Raw genomic sequence first — 24583 nt, forward strand, 5'->3', positions numbered from 1 at the left:
GTTATAAAGTACAATAATCATCATTAAATGATCTAAGACTACTGAAATATAAGCTGTGTCCCTGACTGATTAATTAGCAAATTCATCTTCGTAGAGTGGAGCTACACTGAATATGGAGTGAGATCATGTAGGGAATGTTGGACTTGTAATAACTAATTGAAGGATAATAATAATCAACGAAAGTGCTTAAAAGTATCAACAAATGCCTTCAAAGTACTTGACACGTACTTTGCTTTCAAAAGTGAAACATAATTAATGCTTACGTAAGATTTCTCTTGACTTCTCAGGAGTATACTAACTCCAAGGACAAGTAACATCACAAACCATTATTTAAGTGCTGATGTTGGAGCTGCAATACTACTACCAAGACAAAAAATGATACAGGTAACACTGCTTTCAGATTTCTAAGAATTGCTAAAATAGTATGTTTACAGAGCATTCAGAGTTGAGAATATGACAAGTTCCTACCATCTCAAACACTGCCAATCTAGAACAAAAAGAAAGTACTTGAACGCCTGCAGTAATCGAACACAAACCAGAACATATCAGTGCATGACAAGGAAATGTAGTCACAAAATGATTCTACCCTTTCAAGTCCCAAAAAGGACCGAGGAACCTACCGGAGGCGATACCTGGATTTCAAACAGAGTACAATGTAGCCACTGTAGGGGAGAAGATCACAGAGAGCTCTTCTCAGATTGCTCAGAGTCAGCCCCAGCACCCTGTCCTGACTGAAGCAGACAAAGTGGTCAAACAGGTAGGTAGAAATGAGTAAGGAACAGAGAGTATGGTTATTCTTGCATTGTTTTGTTCGTCTGTCAAAGAAAAGAGTGCTTCTGACTTTTGTCAATGTTCATCTTTATTTTAGGAGAAGAACAAACGGTGGTATCACACTTTGCTCAAGTGTATGATACCATGTGTGTACAGCAGACATCACCAAAGGAACAGGAGACACCTGAGTAGAGAACAAGAATATGAAAAGACTGATGAAAAAAAGCACCAGGAGAAATCCATTGAATATGCACAATCTCGTCCAGTATTTCAATGAAAAGTTTCAGTGTTGTTTTTAGTGTCGTCGTATTGCATACATTTAAAACAATGTGTCTTGTTTATTGAACAATTTCATTTACTTTAGTAAAAAGTGTTGTTTACTGTAGTCCTAGCATGGATGCAATTGTTAGAAAAAACGGGAATGAAAAACTGAATGTTTCATACAATATGGGTTTGTGTTAACCCACACACCTAAGTGAAATGTTTGATTACGTTTACAAGACATAACACATAGTTCAGTTGAGTGTGAAAGGGAACAACAGAGAAAGTCACAAACAAAACATTTGTGAAGGACTTGATGAATGTTTTTTCTTTAGAAATGACAAAAAATAAAGAATTTTTCAACAAGATGTCTTTCTATAGCGAGTTTCATTTGAGATAGTCTTTTCTTAGAAGTGCAAGAGTGGTATTCCCTACAACTTATTCCCCAATTTGATCATTCTCAGAAATTAGGAGACGGAAACCACACCTACTGTAATATTAGACCTTGTAACAAGGCAACTAGGTTTCAATGGCTTAAAAGGTGCAGAAAGAGGCTCATGTATAATGACCTCCAGTGTCCCAGAGGTTTCCCAAATCATTTCTTAGAGTATGGAAAAAGAGGAAATAAAGTGTCTACAGAAAGCGTATACCCCCTTGAACTTTGTTCAGTTTGTTGCGCCAGTGCCAGAGTTTCATGCAATTAAATGAGGACCTCTTTCTCACACCACATATGTTATACTTTCAATGGGAAAAAAGGAAATATTACAATTGTATACATTTTCACCCACATGTTAATATTTGGTAGAAGCCCTTTTCACAGCAATTTCAGCTGTGAGTCTGTTGGTAATGGGCTCCACCACCTCTGCACCAACAAGATTTGATAATATTTGAGAATTTCAGAAGTCTGTCTGGTTTAGCTGAAGAATCAGCTAAGGTAAGTTTCAGGAAGAGCATCTGATTTCTTTCAATAAAGCAGAACAGAGAAAAAACACACAATACAAAATCATGAGAATTTGTATCCATATGACACTTTGACTCGAATACTTTTATCAGACCTACACAGAGTATATACTGTACACACTTTTTCAGCCCAGGTTTATACATTTGGAACTGCCATTTGTAGGTGTTTTTGTGTCTTAGCTCAACACTGTGAAACCTGTAGTTACAAACATGGAGGATGAAGACATGAAGACATATATTGTACCTCTGACCGGCCTACCTTCCAAGAGGTGAAAGATGAAACTTTTCCTTTATCGTCAACTCAGTGAATGTCTTTAAACTTTCGAAAACTGTAACAAAGAATAAGTTAAAAAACTTATTTTCATTGGACCCACAGAAAAGTCAAAGTTGTCCATAGAAATGCCCGTCTAAATCAGAAATCTACAGCACAAAGGCAGTGGCCTTTCGGGACATAAAAATGAAATCAGACTTTACTCAGACGAATTGCCCTTGGTCACGGACATCTTGCTATCAGTCACTACAAAGATGTTTTCTCTCGTGCCATGGCTTGCCTGACTTGCTTCTTCTGCTGGATGGCTTCTGGTCGCTGGTCAGGATCGACAGCCAGCATGTCCTGGAGCAGTGTCCTTAGCTCCGTGCTTATGGCTCTATTTACTTTCAGGGGGATGTGGAACTGCAGCCAGGGGTTCTCATGCAGGGCCTCTCCAACAGGTCCTGACAGACATATGCTCCTGTATCGGAAACACACTTTAGTTCAATTCTAAAATATTTCTCGTAGGACTGAAGGAACCTTTGCCTGTTAAGAGTTAACAATTAGGTCCTCAAGAACTGTTTTACGGTTTTCTACACTCCTGGCTGGCCAAGGTCTCTTTAAGGTCTCTTAAGTGGAGGTGTAACTCATGTATCCTACATGTGATTTAGCAACATGAAAGGGAATAGCTTCTTATCGGATTATGGTCTTGGTTAACTGCCTAAGGCTGACCTAAGTGCCTAACTTTCTGACTTTGTTTATACCTTATATGTTAAGAAGCTTCTTCTGACCAATCAGAAATGTATGCTTTATGTATGAACATTTTGCTCATCAAAGTGAGTGAGAGACAAGGTTAACAGAAATTAGCCACGGCAGTAAATGACAGCATATTTTTGGGTTCTTAAATGGTCTCTACCTGGCACACCTGCAGTGCAAACTGACACACACTGTTTAGAGAAACAGCTACTCTATTACTAATATTAATGAAACATTTCTTATTCTATGGAACAAAAACAAACAGTAAAACTAAAACACAGATCTCTTAGCTTCCTATTTCATGAACCAGATGACTGAATGACCAAGCCTAACTAGTAGCCAGAACCCCAGTTAACCCTCCGTAACACAAAGTTTAACCACACGACAGGAACTCTTTCAAACTGAGTGAAAATCATGAATGGATCCATAACTTTACATCAATTTACTATGTTGTGTCAATACCTGCATTTACATTTAGAACGAATGATGTCATAGAACCAGCATCACACCAGTTCCAGGTGTCTCCAAGGAGACAACAGAACTTCAGTTGTGTTTGCTAAAATACACACTTTGAAACATACTGTAACACTTAGTTAACATGTCTGGTTTAGTTGAAGAATCGGCTAAGGTAAGTTTCAGGGTTTAATGGTGGGATGGCACCTGTGCTTTTTTCCCCCAACCGCTAGAATATGATTCGCACCAAACCCAAAAGAAATACTGCACAGTTCAGGAACTTCATCAACCTAGCAACTGTAAAATAAGCTTACAAACAACTGAATTGAAATGCCAAAAAGTTCAGAGAAAGGCACAAACTATGTTTACTTGGGGTTTACAAAATTAAAGCTTACTAAAACTGGAATGATAAACAATCATGCTGCCAATGGACAGAGAAATATCATGTTTTTTGAATAATGTATTATTTGTTATATAGGAACCCAGTATAAGGGAATCCCTTGCGATCCTGTCTGCAGAGATAAAGGTAAGTATTTTTTTCTCTTTAGCTCTGTCACTCCAAGAAATATAATGAACATAAATATATTTGCCAATCTTTTCATAGTAATCCAAACAACTCTGCGTGCATCTGACATTTGTAATATTTATCTACCGCAGAATAACTCTTCTGGCAAGGCGATTGGTATTGTACCTTGAAAGAAAACTGATTGGAAATGTCATGTACTCTATGGTTTCTATTGATGTCAAGTGGCAAATGTTGACTGGTGATGTTATGTGAATCTTAGGATATGGTCATTTTTCAATCGAGTCTATGTTTCTCAGAATTTGAGACAGAGAGGTCAATCTCTGCAATCCGAGCTGAGGGTATTTCTTGGAATGGAAAGGTAAGAGCAACGTGTTCTTTGATATTCTCTTAAGACTCTTCGCCAGATTTTACGATGAAAAATGTAAATAATAATAACAAACATTATTTTATATAGTGCCTTGAAAGGTGGCTTCTTTACAGAATGACAAAACCAACTACAATAAATAATACACAAGATATGCATGATGACAATACACAGTTAGAGGAGACAGTAGATGGTCATCCTGGTCAGTGTATCCTGAAGGTAGTTTTCCAATTTTTTGGAACGGGGTAAAAGAGGCCACCTCTATTAGAATCTTTGTCCTAACCAAAAATGTAACAAAGTATAATAATAATATTAAAAATAATAATAATAATAAACTTTATTTATAGAGCACCTTTCATACAAATAGTGCTTTGGTGCTTTAAAAAGCAAGCGTAAAAATAAAATATTAAAATTGAGAGATATACTTTCAGTTGTCAAGGAAAATACAGCAATACAGTAAAGCAACATACATGTCAATTAAATAAATAAAAATTAGGAAAGTCGTAATAAAATAAGAACAATTAAAGAGAACTAAAAAAAGAAACAGAAATAGAAAGAACAAAGAACCACTTTAACTAAAAGCAACATTTTCAATTGTTTTTTAAAACAATGTACCGAGCTTGACTGCCTAATAAAAAGTGGAAGTGAGTTTCATAATTTAGAAGCATAAAAACAAAAAGCAGCCTCTCCACTCTTTCTGCATTTCACATGTGGTATTTGCAGTAGGCCAGTATGTGCAGATCTCAGGTCACGTATAGGACCATATGAAGACAGACATTCAGTAAGGTACAGACGTGCTAGGTCGCTTATAGCTTTAAAAACAAGTAAAAGAACTTTCAAATTTATCCTAGATAATACAGGTGACCAGTGAAGTTTTTTCAAAACAGGAATGATATTCTCTTTCTTGTATTTGTTAGGATCTGTGCTACTGCATTTCGAACAAGTAGTAAGGGATTTATTGTTTTCTTGGGAAGCCCACAAAACAGAGCATTATAATCATATCCACATCAATGTGAGCAATGGAGAAGTCAAATTAACGTGTCTAAATATCATCTAGTTCTATCCCAGGGAAGAGGGCTGTTGCCTACACAGACGACAAGACACAAAACGCTCAACTGTGCAAAACACGCATAAGGACATCAGTCAGGAGGAACAAGGTAAAGTGTTTTTACTTCTTCACCATGGTCATGTAGTTTCACTCCAAGCACTGTCTTATGAAATAACTGTGGAAACGACCTCCCCAACATTTTGGGTTGTTGCATTTTGCTTCAATGAATTTTAACCTTTTCTTTTAGACATTAAGAGGAAGGACACATTCACCCTTGGTAGAGATTCAGTTGTTCTACGAGATGTCAAGGTGAGAATTAACCACTTCAGGCATAAGTCAATCCACATGACCGGAAATGGGGCAATGAACAGGATATGGGGATTTTGCTAGTTATAAAGTACAATAATCATCATTAAATGATCTAAGACTACTGAAATATAAGCTGTGTCCCTGACTGATTAATTAGCAAATTCATCTTCGTAGAGTGGAGCTACACTGAATATGGAGTGAGATCATGTAGGGAATGTTGGACTTGTAATAACTAATTGAAGGATAATAATAATCAACGAAAGTGCTTAAAAGTATCAACAAATGCCTTCAAAGTACTTGACACGTACTTTGCTTTCAAAAGTGAAACATAATTAATGCTTACGTAAGATTTCTCTTGACTTCTCAGGAGTATACTAACTCCAAGGACAAGTAACATCACAAACCATTATTTAAGTGCTGATGTTGGAGCTGCAATACTACTACCAAGACAAAAAATGATACAGGTAACACTGCTTTCAGATTTCTAAGAATTGCTAAAATAGTATGTTTACAGAGCATTCAGAGTTGAGAATATGACAAGTTCCTACCATCTCAAACACTGCCAATCTAGAACAAAAAGAAAGTACTTGAACGCCTGCAGTAATCGAACACAAACCAGAACATATCAGTGCATGACAAGGAAATGTAGTCACAAAATGATTCTACCCTTTCAAGTCCCAAAAAGGACCGAGGAACTTACCGGAGGCGATACCTGGATTTCAAACAGAGTACAATGTAGCCACTGTAGGGGAGAAGATCACAGAGAGCTCTTCTCAGATTGCTCAGAGTCAGCCCCAGCACCCTGTCCTGACTGAAGCAGACAAAGTGGTCAAACAGGTAGGTAGAAATGAGTAAGGAACAGAGAGTATGGTTATTCTTGCATTGTTTTGTTCGTCTGTCAAAGAAAAGAGTGCTTCTGACTTTTGTCAATGTTCATCTTTATTTTAGGAGAAGAACAAACGGTGGTATCACACTTTGCTCAAGTGTATGATACCATGTGTGTACAGCAGACATCACCAAAGGAACAGGAGACACCTGAGTAGAGAACAAGAATATGAAAAGACTGATGAAAAAAAGCACCAGGAGAAATCCATTGAATATGCACAATCTCGTCCAGTATTTCAATGAAAAGTTTCAGTGTTGTTTTTAGTGTCGTCGTATTGCATACATTTAAAACAATGTGTCTTGTTTAATGAACAATTTCATTTACTTTAGTAAAAAGTGTTGTTTACTGTAGTCCTAGCATGGATGCAATTGTTAGAAAAAACGTGAATGAAAAACTGAATGTTTCATACAATATGGGTTTGTGTTAACCCACACACCTAAGTGAAATGTTTGATTACGTTTACAAGACATAACACATAGTTCAGTTGAGTGAAAGGGAACAACAGAGAAAGTCACAAACAAAACATTTGTGAAGGACTTGATGAATGTTTTTTCTTTAGAAATGACAAAAAATAAAGAATTTTTCAACAAGATGTCTTTCTATAGCGAGTTTCATTTGAGATAGTCTTTTCTTAGAAGTGCAAGAGTGGTATTCCCTACAACTTATTCCCCAATTTGATCATTCTCAGAAATTAGGAGACGGAAACCACACCTACTGTAATATTAGACCTTGTAACAAGGCAACTAGGTTTCAATGGCTTAAAAGGTGCAGAAAGAGGCTCATGTATAATGACCTCCAGTGTCCCAGAGGTTTCCCAAATCATTTCTTAGAGTATGGAAAAAGAGGAAATAAAGTGTCTACAGAAAGAGTATTCCCCCTTGAACTTTGTTCAGTTTGTTGCGCCAGTGCCAGAGTTTCATGCAATTAAATGAGGACCTCTTTCTCACACCACATATGTTATACTTTCAATGGGAAAAAAGGAAATATTACAATTGTATACATTTTCACCCACATGTTAATATTTGGTAGAAGCCCTTTTCACAGCAATTTCAGCTGTGAGTCTGTTGGTAATGGGCTCCACCACCTCTGCACCAACAAGATTTGATAATATTTGAGAATTTCAGAAGTCTGTCTGGTTTAGCTGAAGAATCAGCTAAGGTAAGTTTCAGGAAGAGCATCTGATTTCTTTCAATAAAGCAGAACAGAGAAAAAACACACAATACAAAATCATGAGAATTTGTATCCATATGACACTTTGACTCGAATACTTTTATCAGACCTACACAGAGTATATACTGTACACACTTTTTCAGCCCAGGTTTATACATTTGGAACTGCCATTTGTAGGTGTTTTTGTGTCTTAGCTCAACACTGTGAAACCTGTAGTTACAAACATGGAGGATGAAGACATGAAGACATATATTGTACCTCTGACCGGCCTACCTTCCAAGAGGTGAAAGATGAAACTTTTCCTTTATCGTCAACTCAGTGAATGTCTTTAAAGTTTCGAAAACTGTAACAAAGAATAAGTTAAAAAACTTATTTTCATTGGACCCACAGAAAAGTCAAAGTTGTCCATAGAAATGCCCGTCTAAATCAGAAATCTACAGCACAAAGGCAGTGGCCTTTCGGGACATAAAAATGAAATCAGACTTTACTCAGACGAATTGCCCTTGGTCACGGACATCTTGCTATCAGTCACTACAAAGATGTTTTCTCTCGTGCCATGGCTTGCCTGACTTGCTTCTTCTGCTGGATGGCTTCTGGTCGCTGGTCAGGATCGACAGCCAGCATGTCCTGGAGCAGTGTCCTTAGCTCCGTGCTTATGGCTCTATTTACTTTCAGGGGGATGTGGAACTGCAGCCAGGGGTTCTCATGCAGGGCCTCTCCAACAGGTCCTGACAGACATATGCTCCTGTATCGGAAACACACTTTAGTTCAATTCTAAAATATTTCTCGTAGGACTGAAGGAACCTTTGCCTGTTAAGAGTTAACAATTAGGTCCTCAAGAACTGTTTTACGGTTTTCTACACTCCTGGCTGGCCAAGGTCTCTTTAAGGTCTCTTAAGTGGAGGTGTAACTCATGTATCCTACATGTGATTTAGCAACATGAAAGGGAATAGCTTCTTATCGGATTATGGTCTTGGTTAACTGCCTAAGGCTGACCTAAGTGCCTAACTTTCTGACTTTGTTTATACCTTATATGTTAAGAAGCTTCTTCTGACCAATCAGAAATGTATGCTTTATGTATGAACATTTTGCTCATCAAAGTGAGTGAGAGACAAGGTTAACAGAAATTAGCCACGGCAGTAAATGACAGCATATTTTTGGGTTCTTAAATGGTCTCTACCTGGCACACCTGCAGTGCAAACTGACACACACTGTTTAGAGAAACAGCTACTCTATTACTAATATTAATTAAACATTTCTTATTCTATGGAACAAAAACAAACAGTAAAACTAAAACACAGATCTCTTAGCTTCCTATTTCATGAACCAGATGACTGAATGACCAAGCCTAACTAGTAGCCAGAACCCCAGTTAACCCTCCGTAACACAAAGTTTAACCACACGACAGGAACTCTTTCAAACTGAGTGAAAATCATGAATGGATCCATAACTTTACATCAATTTACTATGTTGTGTCAATACCTGCATTTACATTTAGAACGAATGATGTCATAGAACCAGCATCACACCAGTTCCAGGTGTCTCCAAGGAGACAACAGAACTTCAGTTGTGTTTGCTAAAATACACACTTTGAAACATACTGTAACACTTAGTTAACATGTCTGGTTTAGTTGAAGAATCGGCTAAGGTAAGTTTCAGGGTTTAATGGTGGGATGGCACCTGTGCTTTTTTCCCCCAACCGCTAGAATATGATTCGCACCAAACCCAAAAGAAATACTGCACAGTTCAGGAACTTCATCAACCTAGCAACTGTAAAATAAGCTTACAAACAACTGAATTGAAATGCCAAAAAGTTCGGAGAAAGGCACAAACTATGTTTACTTGGGGTTTACAAAATTAAAGCTAACTAAAACTGGAATGATAAACAATCATGCTGCCAATGGACAGAGAAATATCATGTTTTTTGAATAATGTATTATTTGTTATATAGGAACCCAGTATAAGGGAATCCCTTGCGATCCTGTCTGCAGAGATAAAGGTAAGTATTTTTTTCTCTTTAGCTCTGTCACTCCAAGAAATATAATGAACATAAATATATTTGCCAATCTTTTCATAGTAATCCAAACAACTCTGCGTGCATCTGACATTTGTAATATTTATCTACCGCAGAATAACTCTTCTGGCAAGGCGATTGGTATTGTACCTTGAAAGAAAACTGATTGGAAATGTCATGTACTCTATGGTTTCTATTGATGTCAAGTGGCAAATGTTGACTGGTGATGTTATGTGAATCTTAGGATATGGTCATTTTTCAATCGAGTCTATGTTTCTCAGAATTTGAGACAGAGAGGTCAATCTCTGCAATCCGAGCTGAGGGTATTTCTTGGAATGGAAAGGTAAGAGCAACGTGTTCTTTGATATTCTCTTAAGACTCTTCGCCAGATTTTACGATGAAAAATGTAAATAATAATAACAAACATTATTTTATATAGTGCCTTGAAAGGTGGCTTCTTTACAGAATGACAAAACCAACTACAATAAATAATACACAAGATATGCATGATGACAATACACAGTTAGAGGAGACAGTAGATGGTCATTGTCAGTGTATTCTGAAGGTAGTTTTCCAATTTTTTGGAACGGGGTAAAAGAGGCCACCTCTATTAGAATCTTTGTCCTAACCAAAAATGTAACAAAGTATAATAATAATATTAAAAATAATAATAATAATAAACTTTATTTATAGAGCACCTTTCATACAAATAGTGCTTTGGTGCTTTAAAAAGCAAGCGTAAAAATAAAATATTAAAATTGAGAGATATACTTTCAGTTGTCAAGGAAAATACAGCAATACAGTAAAGCAACATACATGTCAATTAAATAAATAAAAATTAGGAAAGTCGTAATAAAATAAGAACAATTAAAGAGAACTAAAAAAAGAAACAGAAATAGAAAGAACAAAGAACCACTTTAACTAAAAGCAACATTTTCAATTGTTTTTTAAAACAATGTACCGAGCTTGACTGCCTAATAAAAAGTGGAAGTGAGTTTCATAATTTAGAAGCATAAAAACAAAAAGCAGCCTCTCCACTCTTTCTGCATTTCACATGTGGTATTTGCAGTAGGCCAGTATGTGCAGATCTCAGGTCACGTATAGGACCATATGAAGACAGACATTCAGTAAGGTACAGACGTGCTAGGTCGCTTAAAGCTTTAAAAACAAGTAAAAGAACTTTCAAATTTATCCTAGATAATACAGGTGACCAGTGAAGTTTTTTCAAAACAGGAATGATATTCTCTTTCTTGTATTTGTTAGGATCTGTGCTACTGCATTTCGAACAAGTAGTAAGGGATTTATTGTTTTCTTGGGAAGCCCACAAAACAGAGCATTATAATCATATCCACATCAATGTGAGCAATGGAGAAGTCAAATTAACGTGTCTAAATATCATCTAGTTCTATCCCAGGGAAGAGGGCTGTTGCCTACACAGACGACAAGACACAAAACGCTCAACTGTGCAAAACACGCATAAGGACATCAGTCAGGAGGAACAAGGTAAAGTGTTTTTACTTCTTCACCATGGTCATGTAGTTTCACTCCAAGCACTGTCTTATGAAATAACTGTGGAAACGACCTCCCCAACATTTTGGGTTGTTGCATTTTGCTTCAATGAATTTTAACCTTTTCTTTTAGACATTAAGAGGAAGGACACATTCACCCTTGGTAGAGATTCAGTTGTTCTACGAGATGTCAAGGTGAGAATTAACCACTTCAGGCATAAGTCAATCCACATGACCGGAAATGGGGCAATGAACAGGATATGGGGATTTTGCTAGTTATAAAGTACAATAATCATCATTAAATGATCTAAGACTACTGAAGTATAAGCTGTGTCCCTGACTGATTAATTAGCAAATTCATCTTCGTAGAGTGGAGCTACACTGAATATGGAGTGAGATCATGTAGGGAATGTTGGACTTGTAATAACTAATTGAAGGATAATAATAATCAACGAAAGTGCTTAAAAGTATCAACAAATGCCTTCAAAGTACTTGACACGTACTTTGCTTTCAAAAGTGAAACATAATTGATGCTTACGTAAGATTTCTCTTGACTTCTCAGGAGTATACTAACTCCAAGGACAAGTAACATCACAAACCATTATTTAAGTGCTGATGTTGGAGCTGCAATACTACTACCAAGACAAAAAATGATACAGGTAACACTGCTTTCAGATTTCTAAGAATTGCTAAAATAGTATGTTTACAGAGCATTCAGAGTTGAGAATATGACAAGTTCCTACCATCTCAAACACTGCCAATCTAGAACAAAAAGAAAGTACTTGAACGCCTGCAGTAATCGAACACAAACCAGAACATATCAGTGCATGACAAGGAAATGTAGTCACAAAATGATTCTACCCTTTCAAGTCCCAAAAAGGACCGAGGAACTTACCGGAGGCGATACCTGGATTTCAAACAGAGTACAATGTAGCCACTGTAGGGGAGAAGATCACAGGGAGCTCTTCTCAGATTGCTCAGAGTCAGCCCCAGCACCCTGTCCTGACTGAAGCAGACAAAGTGGTCAAACAGGTAGGTAGAAATGAGTAAGGAACAGAGAGTATGGTTATTCTTGCATTGTTTTGTTCGTCTGTCAAAGAAAAGAGTGCTTCTGACTTTTGTCAATGTTCATCTTTATTTTAGGAGAAGAACAAACGGTGGTATCACACTTTGCTCAAGTGTATGATACCATGTGTGTACAGCAGACATCACCAAAGGAACAGGAGACACCTGAGTAGAGAACAAGAATATGAAAAGACTGATGAAAAAAAGCACCAGGAGAAATCCATTGAATATGCACAATCTCGTCCAGTATTTCAATGAAAAGTTTCAGTGTTGTTTTTAGTGTCGTCGTATTGCATACATTTAAAACAATGTGTCTTGTTTAATGAACAATTTCATTTACTTTAGTAAAAAGTGTTGTTTACTGTAGTCCTAGCATGGATGCAATTGTTAGAAAAAACGTGAATGAAAAACTGAATGTTTCATACAATATGGGTTTGTGTTAACCCACACACCTAAGTGAAATGTTTGATTACGTTTACAAGACATAACACATAGTTCAGTTGAGTGTGAAAGGGAACAACAGAGAAAGTCACAAACAAAACATTTGTGAAGGACTTGATGAATGTTTTTTCTTTAGAAATGACAAAAAATAAAGAATTTTTCAACAAGATGTCTTTCTATAGCGAGTTTCATTTGAGATAGTCTTTTCTTAGAAGTGCAAGAGTGGTATTCCCTACAACTTATTCCCCAATTTGATCATTCTCAGAAATTAGGAGACGGAAACCACACCTACTGTAATATTAGACCTTGTAACAAGGCAACTAGGTTTCAATGGCTTAAAAGGTGCAGAAAGAGGCTCATGTATAATGACCTCCAGTGTCCCAGAGGTTTCCCAAATCATTTCTTAGAGTATGGAAAAAGAGGAAATAAAGTGTCTACAGAAAGAGTATTCCCCCTTGAACTTTGTTCAGTTTGTTGCGCCAGTGCCAGAGTTTCATGCAATTAAATGAGGACCTCTTTCTCACACCACATATGTTATACTTTCAATGGGAAAAAAGGAAATATTACAATTGTATACATTTTCACCCACATGTTAATATTTGGTAGAAGCCCTTTTCACAGCAATTTCAGCTGTGAGTCTGTTGGTAATGGGCTCCACCACCTCTGCACCAACAAGATTTGATAATATTTGAGAATTTCAGAAGTCTGTCTGGTTTAGCTGAAGAATCAGCTAAGGTAAGTTTCAGGAAGAGCATCTGATTTCTTTCAATAAAGCAGAACAGAGAAAAAACACACAATACAAAATCATGAGAATTTGTATCCATATGACACTTTGACTCGAATACTTTTATCAGACCTACACAGAGTATATACTGTACACACTTTTTCAGCCCAGGTTTATACATTTGGAACTGCCATTTGTAGGTGTTTTTGTGTCTTAGCTCAACACTGTGAAACCTGTAGTTACAAACATGGAGGATGAAGACATGAAGACATATATTGTACCTCTGACCGGCCTACCTTCCAAGAGGTGAAAGATGAAACTTTTCCTTTATCGTCAACTCAGTGAATGTCTTTAAACTTTCGAAAACTGTAACAAAGAATAAGTTAAAAAACTTATTTTCATTGGACCCACAGAAAAGTCAAAGTTGTCCATAGAAATGCCCGTCTAAATCAGAAATCTACAGCACAAAGGCAGTGGCCTTTCGGGACATAAAAATGAAATCAGACTTTACTCAGACGAATTGCCCTTGGTCACGGACATCTTGCTATCAGTCACTACAAAGATGTTTTCTCTCGTGCCATGGCTTGCCTGACTTGCTTCTTCTGCTGGATGGCTTCTGGTTGCTGGTCAGGATCGACAGCCAGCATGTCCTGGAGCAGTGTCCTTAGCTCCGTGCTTATGGCTCTATTTACTTTCAGGGGGATGTGGAACTGCAGCCAGGGGTTCTCATGCAGGGCCTCTCCAACAGGTCCTGACAGACATATGCTCCTGTATCGGAAACACACTTTAGTTCAATTCTAAAATATTTCTCGTAGGACTGAAGGAACCTTTGCCTGTTAAGAGTTAACAATTAGGTCCTCAAGAACTGTTTTACGGTTTTCTACACTCCTGGCTGGCCAAGGTCTCTTTAAGGTCTCTTAAGTGGAGGTGTAACTCATGTATCCTACATGTGATTTAGCAACATGAAAGGGAATAGCTTCTTATCGGATTATGGTCTTGGTTAACTGCCTAAGGCTGACCTAAGTGCCTAACTTTCTGACTTTGTTTATACCTTATATGTTAAGAAGCTTCTTCTGACCAATCAGAAATGTATGCTTTATGTATGAACATTTTGCTCATCAAAGTGAGTGAGAGACAAGGTTAACAGAAATTAGCCACGGCAGTAAATGACAGCATATTTTTGGGTTCTTAAATGGTCTCTACCTGGCACACCTGCAGTGCAAACTGACACACACTGTTTAGAGAAACAGCTACTCTATTACTAATATTAATTAAACATTTCTTATTCTATGGAACAAAAACAAACAGTAAAACTAAAACACAGATCTCTTAGCTTCCTATTTCATGAACCAGATGACTGAATGACCAAGCCTAACTAGTAGCCAGAACCCCAGTTAACCCTCCGTAACACAAAGTTTAACCACACGACAGGAACTCTTTCAAACTGAGTGAAAATCATGAATGGATCCATAACTTTACATCAATTTACTATGTTGTGTCAATACCTGCATTTACATTTAGAACGAATGATGTCATAGAACCAGCATCACACCAGTTCCAGGTGTCTCCAAGGAGACAACAGAACTTCAGTTGTGTTTGCTAAAATACACACTTTGAAACATACTGTAACACTTAGTTAACATGTCTGGTTTAGTTGAAGAATCGGCTAAGGTAAGTTTCAGGGTTTAATGGTGGGATGGCACCTGTGCTTTTTTCCCCCAACCGCTAGAATATGATTCGCACCAAACCCAAAAGAAATACTGCACAGTTCAGGAACTTCATCAACCTAGCAACTGTAAAATAAGCTTACAAACAACTGAATTGAAATGCCAAAAAGTTCAGAGAAAGGCACAAACTATGTTTACTTGGGGTTTACAAAATTAAAGCTAACTAAAACTGTAATGATAAACAATCATGCTGCCAATGGACAGAGAAATATCATGTTTTTTGAATAATGTATTATTTGTTATATAGGAACCCAGTATAAGGGAATCCCTTGCGATCCTGTCTGCAGAGATAAAGGTAAGTATTTTTTTCTCTTTAGCTCTGTCACTCCAAGAAATATAATGAACATAAATATATTTGCCAATCTTTTCATAGTAATCCAAACAACTCTGCGTGCATCTGACATTTGTAATATTTATCTACCGCAGTATAACTCTTCTGGCAAGGCGATTGGTATTGTACCTTGAAAGAAAACTGATTGGAAATGTCATGTACTCTATGTTTCTATTGATGTCAAGTGGCAAATGTTGACTGGTGATGTTATGTGAATCTTAGGAAATGGTCATTTTTCAATCGAGTCTATGTTTCTCAGAATTTGAGACAGAGAGGTCAATCTCTGCAATCCGAGCTGAGGACATTTCTTGGAATGGAAAGGTAAGAGCAACGTGTTCTTTGATATTCTCTTAAGACTCTTCGCCAGATTTTACGATGAAAAATGTAAATAATAATAACAAACATTATTTTATATAGTGCCTTGAAAGGTGGCTTCTTTACAGAATGACAAAACCAAATACAATAAATAATACACAAGATATGCATGATGACAATACACAGTTAGAGGAGACAGTAGATGGTCATCCTGGTCAGTGTATCCTGAAGGTAGTTTTCCAATTTTTTGGAACGGGGTAAAAGAGGCCACCTCTATTAGAATCTTTTTCCTAACCAAAAATGTAACAAAGTATAATAATAATATTAAAAATAATAATAATAATAAACTTTATTTATAGAGCACCTTTCATACAAATAGTGCTTTGGTGCTTTAAAAAGCAAGCGTAAAAATAAAATATTAAAATTGAGAGATATACTTTCAGTTGTCAAGGAAAATACAGCAATACAGTAAAGCAACATACATGTCAATTAAATAAATAAAAATTAGGAAAGTCGTAATAAAATAAGAACAATTAAAGAGAACTAAAAAAAGAAACAGAAATAGAAAGAACAAAGAACCACTTTAACTAAAAGCAACATTTTCAATTGTTTTTTAAAACAATGTACCGAGCTTGACTGCCTAATAAAAAGTGGAAGTGAGTTTCATAATTTAGAAGCATAAAAACAAAAAGCAGCCTCTCCACTCTTTCTGCATTTCACATGTGGTATTTGCAGTAGGCCAGTATGTGCAGATCTCAGGTCACGTATAGGACCATATGAAGACAGACATTCAGTAAGGTACAGACGTGCTAGGTCGCTTAAAGCTTTAAAAACAAGTAAAAGAACTTTCAAATTTATCCTAGATAATACAGGTGACCAGTGAAGTTTTTTCAAAACAGGAATGATATTCTCTTTCTTGTATTTGTTAGGATCTGTGCTACTGCATTTCGAACAAGTAGTAAGGGATTTATTGTTTTCTTGGGAAGCCCACAAAACAGAGCATTATAATCATATCCACATCAATGTGAGCAATGGAGAAGTCAAATTAACGTGTCTAAATATCATCTAGTTCTATCCCAGGGAAGAGGGCTGTTGCCTACACAGACGACAAGACACAAAACGCTCAACTGTGCAAAACACGCATAAGGACATCAGTCAGGAGGAACAAGGTAAAGTGTTTTTACTTCTTCACCATGGTCATGTAGTTTCACTCCAAGCACTGTCTTATGAAATAACTGTGGAAACGACCTCCCCAACATTTTGGGTTGTTGCATTTTGCTTCAATGAATTTTAACCTTTTCTTTTAGACATTAAGAGGAAGGACACATTCACCCTTGGTAGAGATTCAGTTGTTCTACGAGATGTCAAGGTGAGAATTAACCACTTCAGGCATAAGTCAATCCACATGACCGGAAATGGGGCAATGAACAGGATATGGGGATTTTGCTAGTTATAAAGTACAATAATCATCATTAAATGATCTAAGACTACTGAAGTATAAGCTGTGTCCCTGACTGATTAATTAGCAAATTCATCTTCGTAGAGTGGAGCTACACTGAATATGGAGTGAGATCATGTAGGGAATGTTGGACTTGTAATAACTAATTGAAGGATAATAATAATCAACGAAAGTGCTTAAAAGTATCAACAAATGCCTTCAAAGTACTTGACACGTACTTTGCTTTCAAAAGTGAAACATAATTAATGCTTACGTAAGATTTCTCTTGACTTCTCAGGAGTATACTAACTCCAAGGACAAGTAACATCACAAACCATTATTTAAGTGCTGATGTTGGAGCTGCAATACTACTACCAAGACAAAAAATGATACAGGTAACACTGCTTTCAGATTTCTAAGAATTGCTAAAATAGTATGTTTACAGAGCATTCAGAGTTGAGAATATGACAAGTTCCTACCATCTCAAACACTGCCAATCTAGAACAAAAAGAAAGTACTTGAACGCCTGCAGTAATCGAACACAAACCAGAACATATCAGTGCATGACAAGGAAATGTAGTCACAAAATGATTCTACCCTTTCAAGTCCCAAAAAGGACCGAGGAACTTACCGGAGGCGATACCTGGATTTCAAACAGAGTACAATGTAGCCACTGTAGGGGAGAAGATCACAGAGAGCTCTTCTCAGATTGCTCAGAGTCAGCCCCAGCACCCTGTCCTGACTGAAGCAGACAAAGTGGTCAAACAGGTAGGTAGAAATGAGTAAGGAACAGAGAGTATGGTTATTCTTGCATTGTTTTGTTCGTCTGTCAAAGAAAAGAGTGCTTCTGACTTTTGTCAATGTTCATCTTTATTTTAGGAGAAGAACAAACGGTGGTATCACACTTTGCTCAAGTGTATGATACCATGTGTGTACAGCAGACATCACCAAAGGAACAGGAGACACCTGAGTAGAGAACAAGAATATGAAAAGACTGATGAAAAAAAGCACCAGGAGAAATCCATTGAATATGCACAATCTCGTCCAGTATTTCAATGAAAAGTTTCAGTGTTGTTTTTAGTGTCGTCGTATTGCATACATTTAAAACAATGTGTCTTGTTTAATGAACAATTTCATTTACTTTAGTAAAAAGTGTTGTTTACTGTAGTCCTAGCATGGATGCAATTGTTAGAAAAAACGTGAATGAAAAACTGAATGTTTCATACAATATGGGTTTGTGTTAACCCACACACCTAAGTGAAATGTTTGATTACGTTTACAAGACATAACACATAGTTCAGTTGAGTGTGAAAGGGAACAACAGAGAAAGTCACAAACAAAACATTTGTGAAGGACTTGATGAATGTTTTTTCTTTAGAAATGACAAAAAATAAAGAATTTTTCAACAAGATGTCTTTCTATAGCGAGTTTCATTTGAGATAGTCTTTTCTTAGAAGTGCAAGAGTGGTATTCCCTACAACTTATTCCCCAATTTGATCATTCTCAGAAATTAGGAGACGGAAACCACACCTACTGTAATATTAGACCTTGTAACAAGGCAACTAGGTTTCAATGGCTTAAAAGGTGCAGAAAGAGGCTCATGTATAATGACCTCCAGTGTCCCAGAGGTTTCCCAAATCATTTCTTAGAGTATGGAAAAAGAGGAAATAAAGTGTCTACAGAAAGAGTATTCCCCCTTGAACTTTGTTCAGTTTGTTGCGCCAGTGCCAGAGTTTCATGCAATTAAATGAGGACCTCTTTCTCACACCACATATGTTATACTTTCAATGGGAAAAAAGGAAATATTACAATTGTATACATTTTCACCCACATGTTAATATTTGGTAGAAGCCCTTTTCACAGCAATTTCAGCTGTGAGTCTGTTGGTAATGGGCTCCACCACCTCTGCACCAACAAGATTTGATAATATTTGAGAATTTCAGAAGTCTGTCTGGTTTAGCTGAAGAATCAGCTAAGGTAAGTTTCAGGAAGAGCATCTGATTTCTTTCAATAAAGCAGAACAGAGAAAAAACACACAATACAAAATCATGAGAATTTGTATCCATATGACACTTTGACTCGAATACTTTTATCAGACCTACACAGAGTATATACTGTACACACTTTTTCAGCCCAGGTTTATACATTTGGAACTGCCATTTGTAGGTGTTTTTGTGTCTTAGCTCAACACTGTGAAACCTGTAGTTACAAACATGGAGGATGAAGACATGAAGACATATATTGTACCTCTGACCGGCCTACCTTCCAAGAGGTGAAAAATGAAACTTTTCCTTTATCGTCAACTCAGTGAATGTCTTTAAACTTTCGAAAACTGTAACAAAGAATAAGTTAAAAAACTTATTTTCATTGGACCCACAGAAAAGTCAAAGTTGTCTATAGAAATGCCCGTCTAAATCAGAAATCTACAGCACAAAGGCAGTGGCCTTTCGGGACATAAAAATGAAATCAGACTTTACTCAGACGAATTGCCCTTGGTCACGGACATCTTGCTATCAGTCACTACAAAGATGTTTTCTCTCGTGCCATGGCTTGCCTGACTTGCTTCTTCTGCTGGATGGCTTCTGGTTGCTGGTCAGGATCGACAGCCAGCATGTCCTGGAGCAGTGTCCTTAGCTCCGTGCTTATGGCTCTATTTACTTTCAGGGGGATGTGGAACTGCAGCCAGGGGTTCTCATGCAGGGCCTCTCCAACAGGTCCTGACAGACATATGCTCCTGTATCGGAAACACACTTTAGTTCAATTCTAAAATATTTCTCGTAGGACTGAAGGAACCTTTGCCTGTTAAGAGTTAACAATTAGGTCCTCAAGAACTGTTTTACGGTTTTCTACACTCCTGGCTGGCCAAGGTCTCTTTAAGGTCTCTTAAGTGGAGGTGTAACTCATGTATCCTACATGTGATTTAGCAACATGAAAGGGAATAGCTTCTTATCGGATTATGGTCTTGGTTAACTGCCTAAGGCTGACCTAAGTGCCTAACTTTCTGACTTTGTTTATACCTTATATGTTAAGAAGCTTCTTCTGACCAATCAGAAATGTATGCTTTATGTATGAACATTTTGCTCATCAAAGTGAGTGAGAGACAAGGTTAACAGAAATTAGCCACGGCAGTAAATGACAGCATATTTTTGGGTTCTTAAATGGTCTCTACCTGGCACACCTGCAGTGCAAACTGACACACACTGTTTAGAGAAACAGCTACTCTATTACTAATATTAATGAAACATTTCTTATTCTATGGAACAAAAACAAACAGTAAAACTAAAACACAGATCTCTTAGCTTCCTATTTCATGAACCAGATGACTGAATGACCAAGCCTAACTAGTAGCCAGAACCCCAGTTAACCCTCCGTAACACAAAGTTTAACCACACGACAGGAACTCTTTCAAACTGAGTGAAAATCATGAATGGATCCATAACTTTACATCAATTTACTATGTTGTGTCAATACCTGCATTTACATTTAGAACGAATGATGTCATAGAACCAGCATCACACCAGTTCCAGGTGTCTCCAAGGAGACAACAGAACTTCAGTTGTGTTTGCTAAAATACACACTTTGAAACATACTGTAACACTTAGTTAACATGTCTGGTTTAGTTGAAGAATCGGCTAAGGTAAGTTTCAGGGTTTAATGGTGGGATGGCACCTGTGCTTTTTTCCCCCAACCGCTAGAATATGATTCGCACCAAACCCAAAAGAAATACTGCACAGTTCAGGAACTTCATCAACCTAGCAACTGTAAAATAAGCTTACAAACAACTGAATTGAAATGCCAAAAAGTTCAGAGAAAGGCACAAACTATGTTTACTTGGGGTTTACAAAATTAAAGCTAACTAAAACTGTAATGATAAACAATCATGCTGCCAATGGACAGAGAAATATCATGTTTATTGAATAATGTATTATTTGTTATATAGGAACCCAGTATAAGGGAATCCCTTGCGATCCTGTCTGCAGAGATAAAGGTAAGTATTTTTTTCTCTTTAGCTCTGTCACTCCAAGAAATATAATGAACATAAATATATTTGCCAATCTTTTCATAGTAATCCAAACAACTCTGCGTGCATCTGACATTTGTAATATTTATCTACCGCAGAATAACTCTTCTGGCAAGGCGATTGGTATTGTACCTTGAAAGAAAACTGATTGGAAATGTCATGTACTCTATGGTCTCTATTGATGTCAAGTGGCAAATGTTGACTGGTGATGTTATGTGAATCTTAGGATATGGTCATTTTTCAATCGAGTCTATGTTTCTCAGAATTTGAGACAGAGAGGTCAATCTCTGCAATCCGAGCTGAGGGTATTTCTTGGAATGGAAAGGTAAGAGCAACGTGTTCTTTGATATTCTCTTAAGACTCTTCGCCAGATTTTACGATGAAAAATGTAAATAATAATAACAAACATTATTTTATATAGTGCCTTGAAAGGTGGCTTCTTTACAGAATGACAAAACCAACTACAATAAATAATACACAAGATATGCATGATGACAATACACAGTTAGAGGAGACAGTAGATGGTCATCCTGGTCAGTGTATCCTGAAGGTAGTTTTCCAATTTTTTGGAACGGGGTAAAAGAGGCTACCTCTATTAGAATCTTTGTCCTAACCAAAAATGTAACAAAGTATAATAATAATATTAAAAATAATAATAATAATAAACTTTATTTATAGAGCACCTTTCATACAAATAGTGCTTTGGTGCTTTAAAAAGCAAGCGTAAAAATAAAATATTAAAATTGAGAGATATACTTTCAGTTGTCAAGGAAAATACAGCAATACAGTAAAGCAACATACATGTCAATTAAATAAATAAAAATTAGGAAAGTCATTATAAAATAAGAACAATTAAAGAGAACTAAAAAAAGAAACAGAAATAGAAAGAACAAAGAACCACTTTAACTAAAAGCAACATTTTCAAATGTTTTTTAAAACAATGTACCGAGCTTGACTGCCTAATAAAAAGTGGAAGTGAGTTTCATAATTTAGAAGCATAAAAACAAAAAGCAGCCTCTCCACTCTTTCTGCATTTCACATGTGGTATTTGCAGTAGGCCAGTATGTGCAGATCTCAGGTCACGTATAGGAACATATGAAGACAGACATTCAGTAAGGTACAGACGTGCTAGGTCGCTTAAAGCTTTAAAAACAAGTAAAAGAACTTTCAAATTTATCCTAGATAATACAGGTGACCAGTGAAGTTTTTTCAAAACAGGAATGATATTCTCTTTCTTGTATTTGTTAGGATCTGTGCTACTGCATTTCGAACAAGTAGTAAGGGATTTATTGTTTTCTTGGGAAGCCCACAAAACAGAGCATTATAATCATATCCACATCAATGTGAGCAATGGAGAAGTCAAATTAACGTGTCTAAATATCATCTAGTTCTATCCCAGGGAAGAGGGCTGTTGCCTACACAGACGACAAGACACAAAACGCTCAACTGTGCAAAACACGCATAAGGACATCAGTCAGGAGGAACAAGGTAAAGTGTTTTTACTTCTTCACCATGGTCATGTAGTTTCACTCCAAGCACTGTCTTATGAAATAACTGTGGAAACGACCTCCCCAACATTTTGGGTTGTTGCATTTTGCTTCAATGAATTTTAACCTTTTCTTTTAGACATTAAGAGGAAGGACACATTCACCCTTGGTAGAGATTCAGTTGTTCTACGAGATGTCAAGGTGAGAATTAACCACTTCAGGCATAAGTCAATCCACATGACCGGAAATGGGGCAATGAACAGGATATGGGGATTTTGCTAGTTATAAAGTACAATAATCATCATTAAATGATCTAAGACTACTGAAGTATAAGCTGTGTCCCTGACTGATTAATTAGCAAATTCATCTTCGTAGAGTGGAGCTACACTGAATATGGAGTGAGATCATGTAGGGAATGTTGGACTTGTAATAACTAATTGAAGGATAATAATAATCAACGAAAGTGCTTAAAAGTATCAACAAATGCCTTCAAAGTACTTGACACGTACTTTGCTTTCAAAAGTGAAACATAATTAATGCTTACGTAAGATTTCTCTTGACTTCTCAGGAGTATACTAACTCCAAGGACAAGTAACATCACAAACCATTATTTAAGTGCTGATGTTGGAGCTGCAATACTACTACCAAGACAAAAAATGATACAGGTAACACTGCTTTCAGATTTCTAAGAATTGCTAAAATAGTATGTTTACAGAGCATTCAGAGTTGAGAATATGACAAGTTCCTACCATCTCAAACACTGCCAATCTAGAACAAAAAGAAAGTACTTGAACGCCTGCAGTAATCGAACACAAACCAGAACATATCAGTGCATGACAAGGAAATGTAGTCACAAAATGATTCTACCCTTTCAAGTCCCAAAAAGGACCGAGGAACCTACCGGAGGCGATACCTGGATTTCAAACAGAGTACAATGTAGCCACTGTAGGGGAGAAGATCACAGAGAGCTCTTCTCAGATTGCTCAGAGTCAGCCCCAGCACCCTGTCCTGACTGAAGCAGACAAAGTGGTCAAACAGGTAGGTAGAAATGAGTTAGGAACAGAGAGTATGGTTATTCTTGCATTGTTTTGTTCGTCTGTCAAAGAAAAGAGTGCTTCTGACTTTTGTCAATGTTCATCTTTATTTTAGGAGAAGAACAAACGGTGGTATCACACTTTGCTCAAGTGTATGATACCATGTGTGTACAGCAGACATCACCAAAGGAACAGGAGACACCTGAGTAGAGAACAAGAATATGAAAAGACTGATGAAAAAAAGCACCAGGAGAAATCCATTGAATATGCACAATCTCGTCCAGTATTTCAATGAAAAGTTTCAGTGTTGTTTTTAGTGTCGTCGTATTGCATACATTTAAAACAATGTGTCTTGTTTATTGAACAATTTCATTTACTTTAGTAAAAAGTGTTGTTTACTGTAGTCCTAGCATGGATGCAATTGTTAGAAAAAACGTGAATGAAAAACTGAATGTTTCATACAATATGGGTTTGTGTTAACCCACACACCTAAGTGAAATGTTTGATTACGTTTACAAGACATAACACATAGTTCAGTTGAGTGTGAAAGGGAACAACAGAGAAAGTCACAAACAAAACATTTGTGAAGGACTTGATGAATGTTTTTTCTTTAGAAATGACAAAAAATAAAGAATTTTTCAACAAGATGTCTTTCTATAGCGAGTTTCATTTGAGATAGTCTTTTCTTAGAAGTGCAAGAGTGGTATTCCCTACAACTTATTCC

This window comes from Lepisosteus platostomus, chromosome 27 (assembly GCF_059453375.1).
Source record: "Lepisosteus platostomus isolate fLepPlt1 chromosome 27, fLepPlt1.hap1, whole genome shotgun sequence".
In the NCBI taxonomy this organism is placed as follows: Eukaryota; Metazoa; Chordata; class Actinopteri; order Semionotiformes; family Lepisosteidae; genus Lepisosteus; species Lepisosteus platostomus.